At 59.8% G+C, this 19879-nt stretch overlaps 1 protein-coding gene across 7 annotated transcripts in view; it reads left to right on the top strand.

Annotated features, from left to right (window-relative positions):
* Positions 1-245: 245 nt before the first annotated feature.
* ADGRG1 (adhesion G protein-coupled receptor G1) overlaps positions 246-19879 on the top strand; it is a 44124-nt gene continuing 24490 nt past the window's right edge. For 2 of the 7 annotated variants that reach the window (XM_045987191.1, XM_045987193.1), the window contains exon 1: positions 13851-14043. The gene's annotated coding sequence lies outside the window, so the exon portion shown is untranslated. Of the gene's footprint in view, positions 475-5469; positions 6320-13850; positions 14058-19879 lie in introns of those variants that run through there. The other 5 variants (XM_045987195.1, XM_045987199.1, XM_045987192.1 and 2 more) reach the window with 5 other exon arrangements.

The following is a 19879-nucleotide window of genomic DNA, read 5'->3' as shown; positions in this document are numbered from 1 at the left end:
GAATGGGGTGGCCCTGGCCGAATGCCCATAGGAGGCCTCCCCAAGGGGTCCCGCTGCTCAGAAGTGGGAGCAGGTGTGTTTACGGAGCAACAGGTGCGGCCTTTTGGTGTTGGGTGAGCCGAGGGTTTCATTCTCTGAGAGGCCTAGACTTTGACCCTCTGGGGCCTCTGCTTTCCAGATCACTGCCCCCCCTGTACCCAACACCACAGCCTGAACCAGTGACTGAGGCCCTTGGAGGGTGGGGCTCTTCATACCCAAGACCCTCAGAAAGAAACACCACCCTCCTGTTCTTGACACTGAAGGCACCTGGCTGGAGAGGCCAGTGCCAATGACCAATGCCGGGCGCCATCCCAAGCCAATGAAACTGGAAGCTGTGGCAGGTCGCCTTGGGTCTGGAATGGAGAGGAGCCCAGAGAGGGCAGTGATTTGCTGGAGGTTGTACAGCAACCACAGGCTGAGTACATAGGAGTCCAGGTAAAAACCTCTTTAGCCCGGAGAGAAGCAGGCTGAGTGGGGGCAGTGAGGAAATTTAGGGCTGGGGCAGCTTCCTGGCTATGGGGACAGAGAGGGAGGGGGGCCCCCAGCTGAAGGGAGGGCAGCTGAGAGAGGCAGGGTCTGTGTGCTGTGGCCATCGCCTTCCTAGCAGAGCGGGCATGACAAAGACGGGAGGGGGAGGCAGGCAAGCCTTGAAGGGGGTCACATGGACCATGCTCCGTGCTCTGGCTGAGCCAGGCCACAGGTCCCTTGGTCCTCAGCAGAGCTTCGAGCATGGGTGGGGGAGTGGGGGTGGGGGCGGGGCCCCTCCCAGGGATGCAGGCCCAGGTGGGCTCCTGCAGGGCAGGGGTGAAGAGTCAGGGGCACGGCTGTAGGGGGAGGACATGGCACCCCCAGACCCTCCCTTCTAGATTCCCAGCGGATGGGGGCATCACGTGAGCAAACCCAGTAGTCGGGGAAGCAGGAGCCCAGAGACCAAGCAGATGGCAAGTGGGGAGTAGGGTTGGGAGGGCACTAAGGGGCCTCTCAGACCCCGGGGAGGGGCTAGCTGGGCCTCAAGCTCCCTGGGCTTACCCTCCCCCCATCAGGTCCTCATGCCTCCCCAGGAGATCCTTGAGGCCCTCGGGGAGTCCCGCAGATTCTGGGGTCAGGCCTGGGCTGCTGGGGAGAGGGGCCAAGGGCGTGGGAGGAGCTCGGGACACACAATTTCTGACCCCCGCCCGGAGCCAGTCTGCCCTGGACCAGATGGGCCAAGGCACCCACCCCCGGGCCCCTGAGGTCCCCAATTCTCCCTGGTTCCCGGGGGCTTGGCCTGAGCTAGAACATCGTGGAGCTCCCTGCTGGAGACCCTGCTGGGCGCTGGACTCTGCGCTTTGTACACGCCTTTGTTCCTGCCAGGCTGGTGCTCCTGACTGTCCCCTTGAGAGACGAGGACACTGAGGCACGGGAGGCTTACCCACGAGGAACTGCTTGTCTTTGGGGCTCCAGAGTCTGCGATCTTGCCCACCGTGCTGCCCTGGCCCCCTCAGTTGGGATGGGGCTCCTGGGCCGGGCTGGGCTCCGTGCTGGGTGCCAGAGAGCCCGTGCCCTTGTTGGGAGCCCAGCCTCGCCCCTGCCGAGCCCTCACTCTGCTGTGGTGCCGGGACCCATGGAGGGGGAGAGAGCGAGGCCGGTCTGCCTGGGGAGAGTCCTGATTCTTCTCTGGTGGTGTGACCTGGGGCATCTGCCTCAGGGTCCTCATCTGGAAAAAGCGAGTCAGGATAGTGTCCCCAGTGGGGGGCCGTTGTACACTGGGAGGAGGGATTGCTGGGCCTTTGTCCTAAGATCTCCACAGGCAGACCGAGTTACTTGGTCCTGTGGCCACCCTTAGCAGCCAGGGAAACCAGGCGGTGATATTCTGAGGAGCTATGGGTCCTGCTAAAACCCGAGACTCTATTCCTCCAGAAGGGACGCGTGGCTATTGGACAATGTCCGAAATGTCTGCCCTGGAATCTGGAGGCTCACGGGCGGTGTCCGTCCCTAAATAGGTTTTTTTGTTTTTTTGTTTTAGCTTTTATTTATTTATTTGACAGACAGAGATCACAAGTAGGCAGAGAGGCAGGCAGAGAGAGAGAGAGGAGGAAGCAGGCTCCCTGCTGAGCAGAGAGCCCGATGCGGGGCTCGATCCCAGGACCCTGGGACCATGACCTGAGCCGAAGGCAGAAGCTTTAACCCACTGAGCCACCCAGGTGCCCACCTAAATAGGTTTTGACTGATTCTCAAAGGGCTTTAAATTCATGTAAATTCATTCTCAACTTTAAACCATTTAGATTTTCACATAAAAATCAGATTTCTGGGGATGCCGGGTGGCTCAGTTGGTTAAGCCGCTGTCTTCGGCTCAGGTCATGATCCCAGGGTCCTGGGATCAAGTCCCACATCGGACTCTTTGCTCATCGGGAGCCTGCTTCTCTCTCTGCCTCTGCCTGCTGCTCTGCCTGCTTGTGTTCTCTCTCTCTCTGACAAATAAAATAAAATCTTTTAAAAAAAAATCAGATTTCTGGCTTCTCTTAAAAAAACCGAAGGATCAGGCTACACTGGGGCAAAGCCCTTCAAGGGACGGTTGGCGGGAGTTGAGCGTCACCCCCCAAGATGGCCCGTGCTCGCCCGCCGCAGTTCCTCCCTGCTGTCGCGGGCTTGGCTTGCCTGGCCCCTGTGGGCTCCGTCTGGGAATCCGGCCACCAGCTGCTGCAGACAAAAAGCCAAGGCCTGCAGAACCGAAGGGGCTTGTCCAGGGTCGCCCAGCGAGCTGGACATTTTTGGGCCCCCAGCGCCAGCCTGCAAACTCAGTTTTGAGGTGCCTTCTGCCACGCCGGCCTCCTGAGGGTTAGCCAGTTGTCCCTGTGCTGGGCAGGGAGGATGGCTCAGTGCTTAAACCAGTAGGTGGTGGAGCCTGACAGGGCTGAGTTCATATCTCCGCTCTCGGCCACTTTCAGGACAAGGAGCCTCTGTGCTCTGAGCCCTTTGTATTTTGTTTTGTCTTGACTGTGAGATGGGATAAGAACAGTTTGCCTCCTGGAGTCACGGAGGGTTAGAGGGAGGTCAAGGTCATTGGCATCTGACCACAAGTACCTCCTAACATTTGCTCCCTAGGTGCCTCCCTCCCCGCCATGCACAGGACCTGCTTACCACGGGGGGAGCTCAGATAAGTGGAAAAGCCCATTTGGGAGGGCGTGGCTGTCCCTTCTGTGTCATAGGACAGACTCCCTCCACCCCCCCCCCCCCCCCCCCCGCCCCAGGGCCATGACCACCCCAAACTGGAAGAGAATCTGCGCTGCCTGGGGAAGAGGACCTGTATCGTGCCTGTTGTGCTGGGCTGCCCCACCGGCACGGACACCCTCTCTGACTTAGGAGCTGTGCTTGCGTGCCTCCTGTTCCCTCCAGTGAGCTGCCTTCTCAGGCTTCAGGGCTCACGTGGGTTGGATAACTTCAGTGAGGCACCAGTGCTCTCCGTCAGCTGTTCTCAACACACCTCCAGGAGTGGCAATGCTCTGGGGCCAGCCACAGCGTCCGGGGAGCAGCCCTCATCATGCCTTCTGCCACAGCCCAACATTTGGTTTCGGGCTCTATTTATATACATTGGTGTACACAGATACCAAGTGTTTTAGTTTTGTTTCGCTTTTATTGTGCAAACTATGTTAGAGCAGCAATAATGGAAAAAAAACACTCTAAAATGGAAAGAATCACCCCCAACCCAGCAGTGGGCTTTGCTTCCCCAGCACCATTGCCTACCTGCCCGCTACGTGTCAGCCGTTGTGCTTTCCAGGGTGCTCTCACTGAAGCTGCGTGACCATCCCAGTAGGTGGGAACGGGCTACAGATGGGGAAGCTGAGGCATGGAGATGTTAGGTCATCTCCCCAAGGTCACATCGCTAGTGTGGGACAGAGGGAAGATTTGAGCTGGCTCCGGGGTCCCGCACTTACCCAACCACTCAAAGTGGCTTCTCCTTTCCCCACATTCCTGCCGCCTTTAGGCTTGACCTAGAAACACACCAGCAACAGCCTTGTCCAATCTATACAGAGCATTTTTTTTTTAAAGATTTTACTTATTTATTTGACAGACAGAGATCACAGGTAGGCAGAGAGGCAGACAGAGAGGCAGGAGGAAGCAGGCTCTCTGCTCAGCAGAGCCTGATTCTGTGAGGGGCTCGATCCCAGGACCCTGGGATCATGACCTGAGCCGAAGGCAGAGGCTTTAACCCACTGAGCCACCCAGGCGCCCCTCCCCTGGTGTTCTTATCAGGGTGGGCAGCATCTCTGGTCACAGGCAGGCAGGTGCAGCTCTCAAGGCCTGGGGAAACCCTGGGGCTTTAAGAGTCAGACTGTCTTCCTGCAGGCCTGCTTGTCTCTCTGGGGTCACCTGTGCTCAGCCCATGGGGGCAGAGGGGGGCCCACGGCTTCCGGCTGAGCCGAGCAGGCATGCATGCCTGTGGGCAGAGCAGAGGCGGTCTCACACTTGGCAATTTTCCCCGGGGGGGAACAGCGGTTGGAGGTGATCTTGGGACCAGCAACCCCAGTGGGTCTCAGCTGTGGCCAATGGATAGGGCCCTCCCTTGCGATTGGAGTTCTCCACCCCATTCACTCGCTGTCCATCTGTCCATCCATCCTTCCTGCGTCTCCCTTCTCTCATGTCTACCTTGACTTTTTTGTTCAGCTCTGCCCACCTCCTCCTTGTTCCTCAGGCACACCAAATGCCCACCTACCACGGGGCCTTGGTTTGTGCTGTCCCAGCCATCTGGAACGCCCTCACTGCAAATGTTGTATAGTTTGCCTCCCTTGGCACATCCAGTCTGCTCACAGAAAATTGAAACCAAATCCTCTCTGCTCGCTTTACTTTGCTCCATAGTTCTTACCACTGGGTATATTTCACATGTATTGGCTTATTAATTAATTATTTATCTCCCCCTCCAGCTCTAAGAGGTCAGAGATTTTTGTGTTCTGTTCACTGCGGTATCCCTAGCGTCTAGAACAGTGTCCGGCATGTAATATGTCGTCGGTAAAAGCACATGTGAAGAGCATGGCTGAGTCCTTCCCCTGTCCGTTTTCCCATCTCCCCATCATCCGTTTTGTCTTCCCACATTTCCTGTCACCCATCAGTCATCTAGAATTTCTCTGCACCAGGCCCTGGGCTGAGGCTTGGGTTTGGTGACCGGGCAGGGAACACAGATAAGAAAGGAAGATTCTGACACGGGGGAATGGGTCCCAAGTAAGGGGGAGTCCAAGGGGGCTCTGGGGGACACATGGGGTAGGGAGAGGTGAGGGAAGGTTCCCAGGGCACAGGGTGGCCCATAGCAACACAGGATACAGATTTTGTTGAATGAATCCATGCCTGGAGGACTTCTTGGAAGGAGTGGTATCTCAGATCTCAGTACTGGGGATACTGGGGGTGGGGGTTGGAATCAGAAGCCACCTGGGGGAGAGGGTTCCTGGCTGTGAGAACTTGGAAAAGACCCCACCCTGGGTCTCCCTCCCTGGAGAAATGTGGGTCTGAGGTGAGGACAAAGGGCGAGGCAGGGGCTGGCCAGGTTGGGCTGGGGGGCCAGTGGTGGAGGAGGCTGGCAGGTGTGTGCCCAGGGCCCCCATGGGAGCCTCTGGGGTGGGGCAGAGCCTGTCTGGACTACTTGTTTCTGCAACCCCTGGGGTGGCTGAAGCAGCTTCCCCGTACCCCTCCTTAGGATGAAGCGCCCATCCCTGTGCCCCTCTTTTGTCTGTCTCAGTTCCTGCTTTGTGTCCTGCAAGAGGCTGGAGGTTCTGAGGGTAGAGACTGGGCACCCCGTTCCCCATCCCCCTGTAGCGCTGCCTTACCGCCCCCTCCAGCCAGCTGGGAGCTGTTGACTTGTTTTCCCTATAGGCAGGTAAGCCTGGGCCCACGCTTCACGTGGGGCCTGAGCTCGGGGAGGCAGCCGGAGGGCAATCACGGAGGTGATGATTAGGGAAGGTGGGCCAGCACCCCCTTACAGGGGCTCCTCCAGGCTCCTCCAGGGCCCCTGGGCAGGCCAGCAGCCCACGCATTGGGTAGAGGGGTTGAAAACTCATGGAGGGCTGAGGCCAGCGGTGAGGGGCTCTCAGCACCCGGGGTCTCGGCAGACGCTATAGAGAAATCCGGGAATGAGAGAAGGAGGCGGCAACCAACCGGAAATTCAAGACAGTCAGGCGGAGCCTTACCTGGGACAGCCTGCCCAGACAAGCTCAGGCTGGGTGCCCGCGAGCCCTGGGAGGAGGTGGAGGTGTCTGGGCAGGAGGCGGAGTCCCGCCCGGCACTGCCAAGACTCGAGACTCCAGACTCGGAGGTAAGAAGCTGCTGGTCGATGTTTGTGGTGGAGGACGGGGCAGGAAAATTCGGGAAGTCGGGCTCCCAGGCTGACCCACCTTCCGTAATCAGCCTATGGGCAGGCTCTCAGGTCCAGTTCCGGGCCCTGAGGGGATGTGGGAGGCCTGGCCCTGGGTCTGCTCTGGGTTCTGGGCAGGTTTGGAGGCCCTGGTTGTGCTGGGATTCCCCCTTGCTGCTCTGAGTGTGGGCTGGGTGAGCTGATGTGGGGGGGTCGTTTTGGCACAGGGCGGCTGTTGGGGGGCGGGGGATGCTGTGCATGGTTGAGGACCCAGGTGAGCCTGCGAGTCCCAGGGCTCAGACAGGGAGGCAGAAGACAGGCACCCGGGTCCCTGCTTGTTCCGTCCCCCAGCACCCAGAGCCCGTTTCCTCCTAGGATCCCAAGGGAAACCGGTTTGGGAGCAGGTTGGCCCAGGTTGTTTGACTTCTGACTAGGAAGAGAAAGACACCCTGCCCTAGTCAGCTGAGTTGGAGGGGACAGGGCCCAGGCCTGGGGACATGCCTGCCCTGTCTGGCCAGCACAGGGTTCTGAGCCTTTCCCCAAGTCCCTCAGGTCCCTGTGATGAGACTCCTGCCGGGTGGCCAAGGACGGGAGAGCCACAATGGAGGAAAAGGCCTGGGAGCTTCCTTCCCTGGGTGGTTTCCCTATCTGTACCCCCAGGGGGCTGGGCAAGGGCGGTGGTGTGAAAACACTGACTGAAGCAGCCCTCATCCCACAGTTCACAGCCCTTCTGGTTCTCCAGCCCCACGTGCCAGACAGCCAGCCAGACAGATGTGGGCGGCTGTGGGTGGGAGGAGCCTGGCGCCCGGCCGCTCTGCCCTTACCCACTTGGCTCCCGTGGGGTGTGTGGGCAGCAAAATGGGCGCCCCACGTTCCCTCCGTTAATTAGACAGGCCGTACTGATGAGTAGCTGTCAGCGCTGCCCCATTATGCCTCGTGAGCCATCTGCGCCCCCGCACTTGGGGGGGAGACCCCGGCGGCGGCCTGGCTGCCGGGAGGAGGCGCGTGCAGAAGGCAGGGCTTCTGGGAGCCGTTGGGGGGGACTCCTGGGGCCGGAGGCCGGGCGCTCTGTGGGCTTGCCACCAGAAAGGTCCAGTTCTGGCTCTTTCTTTTCCTGAGAGAGAAGCGGGGGCTGCTGGAGTTCCGGGTGGGGAGATCGGCCTCCTCCCCTCCCCAGCGGCCAGCACCTTCACTCTGCGGACAAATGGGGAGGCCGGTGTACAGAAGGGTGGGGCACACCGGGTTGGTCAAAGTCGAGATCCAGGGCTCTGGGGACACTCTGGCAGTCAAGGGAGGTGGCGCTTTGTCACCTGTGAGACAAAGCCAGTCCTGCCGCCTTTGTATACTGCTGCGGGTGTCGCCCCACCTCTCTGGGCCTTATTTGCCTCCCTCTGTGTGGGAGCTACAGTGACTCACTGCCGGACCAGAGGCCTCTGGCCTAAGTCTTGATTCCCAGAGCAGCTGCCACCCAAACCTCAGAGTCCAGGGCCCAGGGAGTCTCTGACAGAAGGGGCACGACCATAGAGACATCAGCAGGGCGGCCTGCCCCAGCCCTCCTGTCTGAACAGTTGGGGGGGGGGGCGGAGTTGGAAGTCTCCTCTGTGCACTGCCCCCAACCTTGAAGGACTTCGCCTTTAAAAGAGAGCCCAGGGTAGTAACAGCACCTGTTACCGCTCTGCCAGTGAAATGGCCTGATGTCCCCATCTCAGACCTGGGGACACAGCACTGAATGCTCAGAGCTGGACACTGTGGTGTCAGGTCCGATGTGGCACTATTTGAAGGACTCCGGGCCATGCCCTGCGGGTGGGGGGTAGTCTAGGAGGGGTGAGGGGCAGTTTGGAGCCTCCTGGTCACTGAGTCTCCCCCAGGCCTGAGCGGGGCACCCAGAGGCCCCTTGGGAGGAGCAGTCCTCCCAGCTCTACTGCTGATTCCAGAGGCCAAGTGGTAAGGTGCCCCCTAGACCCCCTAACTCCAATCCCCTGAGCTGTAAAGCAGGGCCCTATGTTCACAGATGGCTAGGACCTCCTCTAAGGAACCCAGGCCTCCAGATGCCTGTCCTTGTACCTGTTTCCCATGGCAAGAGTGGCCCAGCCTCGCTGGCATGGAAGTGGGGGTGGGGAGAGAGCTTGTGGTCCCTCTTTGGCAGGCCCATCCTTGCCCTGGGGCTCAGGGGCTTCCGATGGCTGAGAGGCGGGAGGGTTCCTGGTGTGACCTTCCAGGCCTGTTCTGGCTGGTTCCGAACCTCCTGCCGAGTGCAGCTGGGGGCTGGGCTGAGGTCAGACATTCCGTCATGCCTGGAAAAGGGGGGGTGGCAGCTCTGTCTACCTTCTGTTTCAGGCAGGTGGGCACCCAGGTGTGCCTGCCTCCTTGGGAGGTCAGCAGGGGTGGTTCTCGGATGCCCAGCCAGCCTGAACCCTGTGAGGACCTGTAGTCTGTAGTGGTCTCCTCCCAGCAGGACAGGAACAGGGGGGAATGTCTGCCTGCTTGCCTGCCTGTCTGTGCTGGACCCAAAGCTACTTCTTGTTGTTCTTGATGCCACTGGAACCGGGAAGGAGGTACTGGGGGGAGTTTCAAGGCCATAGAGATAGATCCTGGTTCAAATCCTGTGTGACCTTGGGCTGACTCCCTTCCCTCTCCCACCCTCAGTCTCCTCCCCCAGCAGATAGGACAAGGTGTCCTTGGCAGAATTGTGTGGGGAAAAGAAAGTCACCTGCCTGGCATGCAGTGCTCAACAGGGGTGCATGGACTCTGGTCTCAAACCTTCAGGCGGAGGGGTGGCGAGAGGGCCAGTGCTGGGACAGGTGCCCTGACCACCAGCTCCAGAGCTTCTGAAATCCCTTGCAGGAAATGTGAGCTGGACACCAGCCTCAGCAACACCCCTAAGGGAACCAACGGGGTCCAGCCTGTCCTTCGACCTCCAAATAAGTGCTCAGAAAACCAGGTGTGGACCTGGCATTCTCCGCCCTCCTGTTTGCCTGGCCTGGCAGTCCATCCTTGGAACTGGCACCAATGTCTTGCACCCCAAGCCCGGGCTTGAATCTCCATTAGACGTGTCCCATTTTAATGGCCCATGGGGTGGGGGTGGGGGGCCCGTGCTCTCCCCAGTCTTGGATCCGTTGGGCTCCCTGTTCCTTCTCCAGTGGGGGGATTAGCAGCGGGTGGGGGAGGCAGGCCTAGGGCCCAGGCACACAGCTGCCTTTGTGAGGGTGGCTGAGTCACATGGGCAATGCCATCCATGCTGGGCCCTGGGGCGGCTGTGACGAGAGGTGGTGTTATCGTGGGTCTATGGCCACCCCCGCGCCTGTGGCCAGGAGGCTTTCCCACGGGAATGAACTGGGAGGTGTCTGGGAGTGCCAGCCACAAAGCACGGGGTCTGGATCCTGGGACCCAGGGTTGCGTCTTGGATCTGGAGCAGACCTGCCATGAGGTTTTGGGAAGTTTCTCTTTTCAAGCCTCGGTTTTCAAGTCTGTTCAATGGGAACAGTCATCACTGTTTTTGTAGAGGAGATACTGGCCATGAAAGGACTTTGCTGGAATGCCTGGGCGACTCAATGGGTTAAGCCTCTGCCTTCGGCTCAGGTCATGATCCTAGGGTCCTGGGATTGAGTCCCCGCATTGGGCTCTCTGCTCTGTGGGGAGCCTGCTCTGCCCCCCGTCCCAACGCCTGCCTTTCTGCCTACTTGGGATCTCTCTCTCTGTCAAATAAATAAATAAAATCTTTAAAAAAAAAAAAAAAGGAAAGAAAACAAGAAAGAACTTTGCCAGCTGTGGAGTGCCAGGCCTTTGGCATCTGTGTTGACTTTATGATGACCACAACGACACTGGCCAATACTTGTCGCCCACCTACTGTGTGCCAGGCATGGCTCTCGGTGCTTTACAAGGCCACTCAGCTTGCAAAGGGACAAGGGTGGACTTGAAGTGCTCTTGTCCAATAAAAACCCACCTCCTAGCAGCCAGTGGTTGCCGGTGACCCTTCCCACAGCGGGGCATGGCTCTTCATTGCCTGCAAGGCCCTGGGGGCGTGGCGGGGGAGGATGGAGGAGGAGGAAGAGGAGGAGGAGGGGAAGGAGAAGGCCTCTCCCCCAGCTCTGTCACAGAGGGGCCTTGCAGCTCTGTCCTCTTACCCTGTCTTGGGGGCCACACACGGTCGCGGATCAGCTCCCACCTGGCCGGCAGTCCTGTTTCTGTTTCATGTTCAGGCTGCTCTGAACAACAGGGCCCTCGCCAGGACACCAGGGCTGTTCACTTGTGCCCGGGCTGCGAGGTTTCTGGTATGGCCTTGTTAATTATTACCTGTGGTGCTGGTGTTGTGTCCTCATGATAGGGGAGAAGGTGGGTGACTGGAGAGACGGAGCCCGAGTGACCAAGCTGCAGAGCCCGGAGGAGAAGCTGGTCGGCCTGAGCCCTGAGCCCAGGCTCCCAGCCTGTCCTTCATCCTTTAAAATGAAGACCCTTCTGCACTTTCACCTTTCGGCGCTCCCTACCCTGCCTCTGGCCTCTGTCACCAGCCAGTAATGCACTTGACTTTCTCTAGGTCCCGGGTGACCCCAGCCCTTCAGCCCTGAGCCCCAGAAGTGCATTGCCAGTGGTCTGTTGGAAGGCTCCCCCACATGTCGCAGGGCCCCCCATTCCACTGTATCCAAGGGCAGCCTCTTCCCTGCCTCCCAGATCTACACCCCTGCCCTCACCCCCACCATGCTTCAGGGCAGTTTCTGACATCTCTCCCTTCCCCTCGCCTTCACGTGTGGACCAAGGGGTCCTAACCCTGCTTCGGGGTCTTGGACCGAAGCCTCCCCCCGCCAGCTTCTCCCTCTATGTTCTCCAGTGCCCCCCGGACCTCCCTTCTACCCGGCCCACCCACGTTGCTGGCATAAGCCCCTGGTGTCCAAACCAGGGTTTCTCTTGCTGAATTACTTTGTGTCTCTAAAACATCAGGGGGACCCAGCCCACAGGATTGGGGGGGATGACATGAGAGCTGTCCCCCTAAAACAGGCATCTTGACAGGGAACCCTGTGGACACAGCAGCTGTCATCAGTTCTGCTTAGTACTAATAATAGGTACTATTGTGATGAATAGTCATTTATTGGGTTTCTCATTTCTGACCCCCAGAGCACTCTGGGAGCCCTTCAATGCCAGGAACTGACACCCAGTGTCACCCTGATGGAAGCCAGACTCAGGGCAGGCTGGGCCCACTGTCCACCCCTGCCCTGGAGCCTGGCACAGTTCCTAGCACATGGCAGGTCTCTGAGAAGCCCGAAGGTGACAGGGCGGGCAGAGCTTGGCAAGCGACCTCCTGCCCAGGCCAGTTCACCACATGGGCCTTTCCCACATGGTCCAAGGGGCAGCTGGGTCCAGGCTCTGTGTCCCTTGCTCAGATGTCCTGCCAGGAGAGTGGTGCCTTTACCACTCCACGTGTGAGGGGCTGGTCAGCACCCTCTGTGGGGCATGTGTATTGGGAGGGACTGCTTCCTGTGGCTTGGACCCCAGGGGGGACAGCTGAGGCTGCCGTGGCTACCGGCTGGCCTGGCCCCGGAGGATGGATCTTGGGGAAACCAAGGCTTAGAGGCTGCGACTTCCTCAGGGACATTGCATGTCAGGGACTCCACGTCCTTTCTGGATAACTCACTTCCGCACCATTGTTTCCTGGCCCCTCCAGCCCTGGCAGGGAGCGAGTGCCCGCTGTGGCTGTGGGAGGGAACCGTGGGCCAGACACGGGCCGAGTGCCCACAGTGCCCGCCTGCCGCTGATTGCGTGGAGGGCACAGCACTGGCTTCCTGGCAACTCCAGGGGCCTCCTTGACCCTCACTGTTAGCTATATTGCCTTCTCCCTGTGGCTTGTATCCATGCAGGCAGGTGAGGGGTACCTCTCTCTCGCAGTGGACCCCTGGCCTCCTAGACCGCCTAAAAACCTTCCATTCATGTGGCCTCAGGGGATTTTGCAGGTTCCTTTTCCAGAATGCAGATCCCTGCAGGGAGAGAAGGGGTCTACAGCGCCCGGGCCCCATCTCAGGGGTCTGGGGATGCTGGATTCAAGAGTGGTCAGGAGCTCTGTGTGGAGCCAGACCTCCTGGGCCTCCATCCCAGCTCTGCCGCTTCCCTGCTGGGTGACCTTGGGCAAGTGAATTCCCTTCTCTGGGCTGTATTTCTCTCCTTGTGCTCTCCCTTCTTCATCACCACATTCACAGCGAATATTTATTGAGGGTTCATCAAGTGCCGGGCACTGGTCTGAGCAACATGCTTTCCTCACCGCTGTCCTGTGATGCTACGGTGATGATAGGAGGGAAGGTTCTGGAATGCTGTAAATAGTCAGTAAATGTAATCATTATCGTTATTATTGTTGCTGTCATCCCTTACCCTCATTATACTGTGAAATTCCTTTTTTTTTTTTAAAGATTTTATTTATTTATGTGACAGACAGAGATCACAAGTAGGCAGAGAGAGAGAGAAAGGGAAGCAGGCTCCCTGCAGAGCAGAGAGCCCGATGTGGGGCTCGATCCCAGGACCCCGAGATCATGACCCGAGCTGAAAGCAGAGGCTTTAACCCACTGAGCCACCCAGGCGCCCCTATACTGTGAAATTCCTATGGCACCTTTGACTTGGGGGTCGGGTGGGGATGAGGGAAGATAGGGAGCTCTAGGCCGGCAGGGCAGGCCATGAGCCATCTGGAGCTTCCTGACTCTCGGGGTGGTTATGAACCTAAGCAGTGGGGGCAAGCCACTGAGAGGCTGGTGGCCAGAAGGGAATGGGGGCATGAGCCCGTCCCCAAATTTTTCTTTTTGGGCTTTTGGAAACCACCAGGAATAGTTCTTTACCTGGGCCTCAGTTTCCCCTTTGGCCCAGCAGATGTACCCCTGGGGTCTCAGAATTTGGAATGGGAGTATTGGAATATTGATACTTGGGGAGCATTGGGATATGTCCCTTTGCTATGACAACTGGGGCTCAAGGAGGGCTCGAGGTCAGGTGGCCTGACTGACCACATGCCAAACCACCTGACACCCCTGCCCTCCCCCCAAGTGCTTTCCGCTCTGCCGGTCAGTGCCGGCTCCTGTCGGCTGCCAAGGAGGCTGGAGTCTCTGGACTCTCCTTCAGGAAGGGGCAGTTGTCGCCTGTGCCTTGGAGGGGGGGAGCACAGCGGCTGAGGGGCCTGTTGCCATGGCAACCCTGGCTTCTCTGCGGGAACTTTGGGGAGAGGAGCCCCAGGGGGTGGGGGAAGCGACAGATGGAGGGCGGGGAGGCAGAGTTATCCGCAGCGGGGCTGTCTGTCCATGCTGGCACCTGTCTGCCTGGATGAGTGGTGAGGTTGAGGTGCCCCCTTGCCCAGCGCTGAGTCACTGAGTCACGGGCATCCCCCAGGGTCACGGCCAGAGCTCTCTCGGCCCTGCCCCCTCCCGCCTCCCTCGAGAAATCTGTGACTCACTGTAAGGTCCCGTCATCCCAGCCAAGCTAGGGAAGAGGGAGGAGCCCGACTGGGGCAGGAGGGGGGCATCCCCCCCGCAAACATACGCCACCTCCACGGCTCCCTGCTCGCCTTGCTCTGCCGCAAGAGAGGAGCCGGGAACCTCCCACGCTCACCAGCCCGCCCACTGGGGGCAGCCGGACCCTGGCGGGTGGGTTAAGCCTCTGAGGTGAATTGTGAAAGGCGTTCCTGCTGCCTGGCTCCACACAAGACCTGCCATCAGCACCGGGTACCAGATCAAGTGTGTGACAGCGGGAAGGAGGAGGGATGCGGTGTGTGGGGCGGGGGGCAGGGTGGTGGTGTAACAGGGAATTGGGAGGTCTCTTGGTGGCAGCCAGCCCAGATGCACTCTGCTGTGCGGGGTCTGCAGGGTTGGCCGGGATGGGCAGGGAGGTGTCTCAGAAGGGGATGGGGCCCCAGAGGATGAAATCTCTCGGGGCCTCTTGTTATTTGTTAACTAGGGAAACTGAGGCTCCGGGTGGTAAAATCATTAGGTCCAGCAAGCTAGAGTCTGCTCTCTGATCTGTGAGGTAACTCCCCACTCCTGCTCCCACTGCACAGATAGGGGAACTGAGGCTCCCACGTCTTGTCTCAAGTCTAGGGATAAAGGGCCAGGGTGCAGCCTCAGGGAGGAAGGGCTTTGTCCACAGGTGCCCAGGGTGGGGTCCAGGGGTGTCCAAGTGAACCAGGGGCAGTCTGACTCCTCACCACACAGGCCACGGTGGCCCTGGCCATGGGGTCTGAGAGAGGGTCCCGGGAAGTAGGGGCAAGTAGATGGGGAAGCAGACTTTGCGGCTGGAGCCTCCGGCGTGCAAACCAGCAGATCCTGGCGCTCCCATGTGTGTGGCACTGATAGGAATTCCTCCCCGGGCGCTCCTGCAGTGCCTGCCCTGTAACAGCGGGGTGGGGTGGGGGGAGAGGGGTGGGGGGCGGTGGGCGGGGTGGGGATCTACTCGTTCCCATTCCCTCCTCTTCCCGAACCAACCTCCTTCCTGCGGGGCTGAGCTGGGGTCTCGCATGTCCCCATGGGAGGAACTGGAGCTCATTTTACTGAGGTTGGGGGTGCTTATATTCAGATAGGAACCTCTCACCCCTTCATCCCAACTCCCATCCTGCCTGGTCGGGTGGGTTGGAAGAGCCTTTGTGGCTCCAGAGCACCAAGGAAGTTACTCATGCAAGCATTTATTGAGTGCCTACTGTGTGCCTGGTATCCTGGGGGTGGGGCAATGAATGAGACAGTGAAGGCGTCTGAGAACTCATGGGTGGCCCGAGCTCACTGCGAGCACCTGGACGGCAGAGGGGCTTTCTTGGGGCTGGAGACTGAGGGGGAAGGAGCCTTCCCTGTCAGTGAGAGCCACCGGCTCCTGAGTTGGTTCCCCAGAGCCCAGGCCAGGGTCCCACAGAGACTTCCTTGCCAGTGTCTAGAGGTTGGGCTGGTTTGGGGCCAGACCTAATCTGTTTTGTGGCGGGGACCCAGGGGATCCCCTGGGAGGAGACCCAGTCTCCTCCTCAGTCACAGCACCTTGCCTCGTCTCTTTCTCTCTGGGACTCAGTTGTCCCAGCTGCTGAATGGGTGGGTAGGGGTGATGATAGCTTGCTCTGCCTGTGATCCTGGGGCTTGGCTTCAAGGGTGTCCGTGTGTGAAGGACACCAGTCAGGGCATGACCTGCGGGGGAGAGGCTATGCTAGGCAGCCTGTGTGCACTGCGGGTGCTGACTTCGGTGTCCTGGGCCCCTGGACAGGGGCTGGTCAGCCTGGCTCGTCAGGGACACAGATAAATGAGACGGTGAGGATCTGGGGTTGAGGAGTGACAGAATATTGCTCGCGGAGGGGTAGAGAGCTTTCTGAGCTGGGAGGAGGACGCGTCTGGGCTTGGAGACCTGTGGGGAGGGGTAAAGGGATTGACTGAAGTGCGTTTATGAGGATGGGGTGGGGGGCGTTTTGGGCAGAGACCATTGCATGGAAAGGGCTGGGAATGACGGTTGCTGGGAGATGGGGCAGGTGATGGCACAGGAGACCCGCCACGGGTCACGTTACGGGGCCTGGAGCGCCAAGCCAGCAGGTCTCCCTGTGCACTGCAGGCGGGGGAATGGCACTGTGACCAGCAGCCTGGTCAGACGGGTGCCGGCGGGGGCGGTACTGGGTGCCCTGGCTATGACCCCAACAGGACGGGGAGGGTAAGGCTGTGATGTGGGGTGGCCTGGCTGCCCGAAGTCCAGGCTGTTGGGTCCACCACTCGCTTGTGCTTGGAAGGCAGCTTCCTGGCTATGGGGACGGGTCGGGGGGTGGCCAGCTGAAGGGAGGGCAGCTGAGAGAGGCAGGGTCTGTGTGCTGTGGCCATCGCCTTCCTAGCAGGGCAGGCATGACAAAGACGGGAGGGGGAGGCAGGCAAGCCTTGAAGGGGGTCACATGGACCATGCTCCGTGCTCTGGCTGAGCCAGGCCACAGGTCCCTTGGTCCTCAGCCCAGCTGCGAGCATGGGTGGGGGTAGGGGGTGGGGGGTGGGGCAGGGACCCTTCCAGGGATGCAGGCCCAGGTGGGCTCCTGCAGGGCAGGGGTGAAGAGTCAGGGGCACGGCTGTAGGGGGAGGACATGGCACCCCCAGACCCTCCCTTCTGATTCCCAGCAGATGGGGCATCACGTGAGCAAACCCAGCAGTCAGGGAAGCAGGAGCCCAGGGACCAGGCAGATGGCAAGTGGGGAGTGGGGCTGGGCGGGCACTAAGGGGCCTCTCAGACCCCGGGGAGGGGCTGGCTGGGCCTCCCTGGGCTTACCCTCCCCCTGTCAGGTCCTCATGCCTCCCCGGGAGATCCTTGAGGCCCTCGGGGAGTCCCGCAGATTCTGGGGTCAGGCCTGGGCTGCTGGGGAGAGGGGCCAAGGGCGTGGGAGGAGCTCGGGACACACAATTTCTGACCCCCGCCCGGAGCCAGTCTGCCCTGGACCAGATGGGCCAAGGCACCCACCCCCGGGCCCCTGAGGTCCCCAATTCTCCCTGGTTCCCGGGGGCTTGGCCTGAGCTAGAACATCGTGGAGCTCCCTGCTGGAGACCCTGCTGGGCGCTGGACTCTGCGCTTTGTACACGCCTTTGTTCCTGCCAGGCTGGTGCTCCTGACTGTCCCCTTGAGAGACGAGGACACTGAGGCACGGGAGGCTTACCCACGAGGAACTGCTTGTCTTTGGGGCTCCAGAGTCTGCGATCTTGCCCACCGTGCTGCCCTGGCCCCCTCAGTTGGGACGGGGCTCCTGGGCTGGGCTGGGCTCTGCGCTGGGTGCTAGAGAGCCCGTGCCCTTGTCAGGAGCCCAGCCCCGCCCCTGCTGAGCCCTCACTCTGCTGTGGTGCCGGGACCCATGGAGGGGGAGAGAGCGAGGCCGGTCTGCCTGGGGAGAGTCCTGATTCTTCTCTGGTGGTGTGACCTGGGGCATCCGCCTCAGGGTCCTCATCTGGAAAAAGCAAGTAACCCAGGGACAACTAGCAACAACCCAGGCTTGGGGGTGGGGCTTCATCCTGCCTCCCCCCCTGGGAGAGCTGCGGCCACCTGGGCTCTGGCAGGACCTGGCCTGCCCCCTCCCGCCTGGTGGGAAGGTTGGTGGGTTGGGTGTCGGGTTCCTGAGGGACCGCAGGCTCAGGTTCAGACAGTTTGTGGTACCCGTGGCTGTTCCCAGGCAGGCAGAGATAAAGGCTGAGCCCCCGAGAAGCGGGCAGAGCTTCTAGGCATCAGTGGAATGGGCTCTAGGCTACAGGGAGGTGGCCTGGGGTGGAGGCGGGGGCCTTGCTGTGGGAGCCAGCCCCGCGCCCAGTCCCTGCAAGGCTAGCCAGTCTGCAGCTAATGGCTCCAGCCTGGTTTCCCCCTGATTGGGGCTGCTTCAGTGAACTCCAGATAAGCAACAAGGAGAGACTCTCAAACTGCCTCTCAAGTCTCTCTGCCCTGTCCTCAGGCCTCTGCCTTCCCTCTCCCAGAAACCCCTGCCTTGTCCTTCAAGACCCACAGGGGTAAGCAGAGGGCCACAGGGGCCCAAGGTTGTCACCTACCTGGACCTCAGTGTCCCTACAATACACAGAGCCAAGAGTCCCATCCTCGGGCAGGGTGGTTGCTGGGATGGCTCTGGAACCGCCCGGGGGTGGGATGCGTGTACTCAGCTCATTGAGCCGCTTTGAGAGGTCGTCCCTAAACCCGGCTGAACCCTTGTCTTCAAGGTCATGTGGTGGCCGAGTTAGATCTAGGTTCAAATCCTGGAAAAGCAACCTGAATAAGCAGCTCAGTCTCTCAAAGCCTCATTACTTAGGTTGTAAAATGGGGACGAAGACATCTCAGTTCCTGATCTCTCTCTGAGGCCTGTGGGGGATGAGCTGAGATGGCATCCCCCCTGAGGCCCCCATGGGCAGTAGAACCCCACGCAGAGCTGTCCCAGAACTTTGCTCCTCCATCGCCCAGCTCAGCTGTGCTCCTGGGAGAAGCAGCCCAACACGGTGGGCTCTGGGGCTGCCTGGTTCTGCCCCGGTTCCGTCAGCTGTGTAAACTCGGACAGGTGTATTGGCCTCTCTGTGCCTTGTTTCCCTCGTCTTTAAAATGAGGCTGGTAATGGTCCCTTGAGAAGGTGAAGTGAGCCACTGTATTTTAAGTGCTGAGTGTCATGCTTGGCACACCGTAAGTGATATTGTCATTGCCACTGATCTGGCCACCACCAAGATCTCAGGAAGCTACAGTGAGCTTATCCAGCCTTGTGCTCCCATGATGTCATTGGAAAGTCACCAGGCCTCCAGAGCCCGTGGGGGCCCTTGGACACTCCCATCCAATGGGATCTTGGTCTGTAGGCATGTGTTCTTCAAGAATGGGGCTCCCTCCTGCTCCTCTCTCTGACCCCAGGCCTGACCACTTGGCCATTGTCCTGGGCCTGCAGGGGAGGCCTGGGTCCAAGTTGGGCTTGTTTCGTTGGGCAGCACTCTACGGTTACTCCTTCGCTGGGCTGTTTCCTTGGCTTCTCCACCCCTCGCCTGCACTAGGTGGCTGGCCCCCTCTGGGTCCCTGGACAAGTATAGCTCTCAGGGGGTCTCTGTGATTAGCTCCTTAGGTCTCTGACCCTGTGGCAGGGGGGCCAACTGCCTAGACCCACCTGTCTTCATGGTGACAAATGTGAGGGCCGAACCCCAGGGGGGCTAGTGGGAGCAACTGAGTCATGTTTGGCCTGGTGCCCTCTGCCCATTGCTCCTCTGGCTGTGCCACCATCTGGCCATGTGCCAAACCCTTGGAGAGACTCATAAACACCCACCCCTTCTGGTACATAGAGTTTCACTGCCTGTGAAGACCCTTATCCAGTCTTGGGTACTGCTGGCCTGTGGAGATTTGAATCCTTATCTACATTTCATAGACAAGGAAGCAGGTCTCACGCTCCCTGGACAGTCGGTGGTGGAGGGGACCTGAGCACAAGCCTGGACCCTTGCCCCTGGCCCCACAGATGGCTGCTTCCACTTGAGGTAGTGAGCTTCCCATCCCTGTAAGTATTTAAATTCGGCAGGGAATTGTAGAGGGAACTGGAGCAGCAGGGGGGGTTCTTCACGGCTCCTTCCAGCCCCGCGCTTTTCTGGCCCTGAGTGGGAGAGGTGCCCAAGTCCCACATTGTCCCCAGGCATTAAGTCCCTAAGTAGCCAGCCCGCGGGTCGTCCAGATGGCATCAGGTCATGTCTGGGGGCAGGTGGGGCTCCAGAGCCTTGCCTGTCACTGTGCCCAGACTCCCACCAGTAGCGCCATCCAGTGGCATCTTTGGGAGGCTCCCGCTGGCCTCCCAATCATCCGGTGGGCTGGGTGGAAGGCGCACAGGGATGGGGCGGGAGTGAGTCTGGAGGGTGGGAGGGAGGGGTCCAGAAGGGACCCACCCCAAGTCATCAGGGAGCTGATGTTGCCCCTTGCTCTCCCTATCCAATGGGCTGTTGCCCTGTTCTCCCTATCCAATGGGCGCATTACCTGGGTAGGGGTGTTCCTGACCCCGTGGCGTTTCCCCCTCCCACACACCTGCATGAGACAGGGCCTCAGGAGAGCCGTGGACAGGGGGCAGGCCCGGAAGGAGTC

This window comes from Meles meles, chromosome 19, assembly GCF_922984935.1.
Source record: "Meles meles chromosome 19, mMelMel3.1 paternal haplotype, whole genome shotgun sequence".
Classification (NCBI taxonomy): Eukaryota; Metazoa; Chordata; class Mammalia; order Carnivora; family Mustelidae; genus Meles; species Meles meles.
Note: the sequence above shows the minus strand (reverse complement) of the source record. Positions and strands in the feature narration are given on the sequence as shown.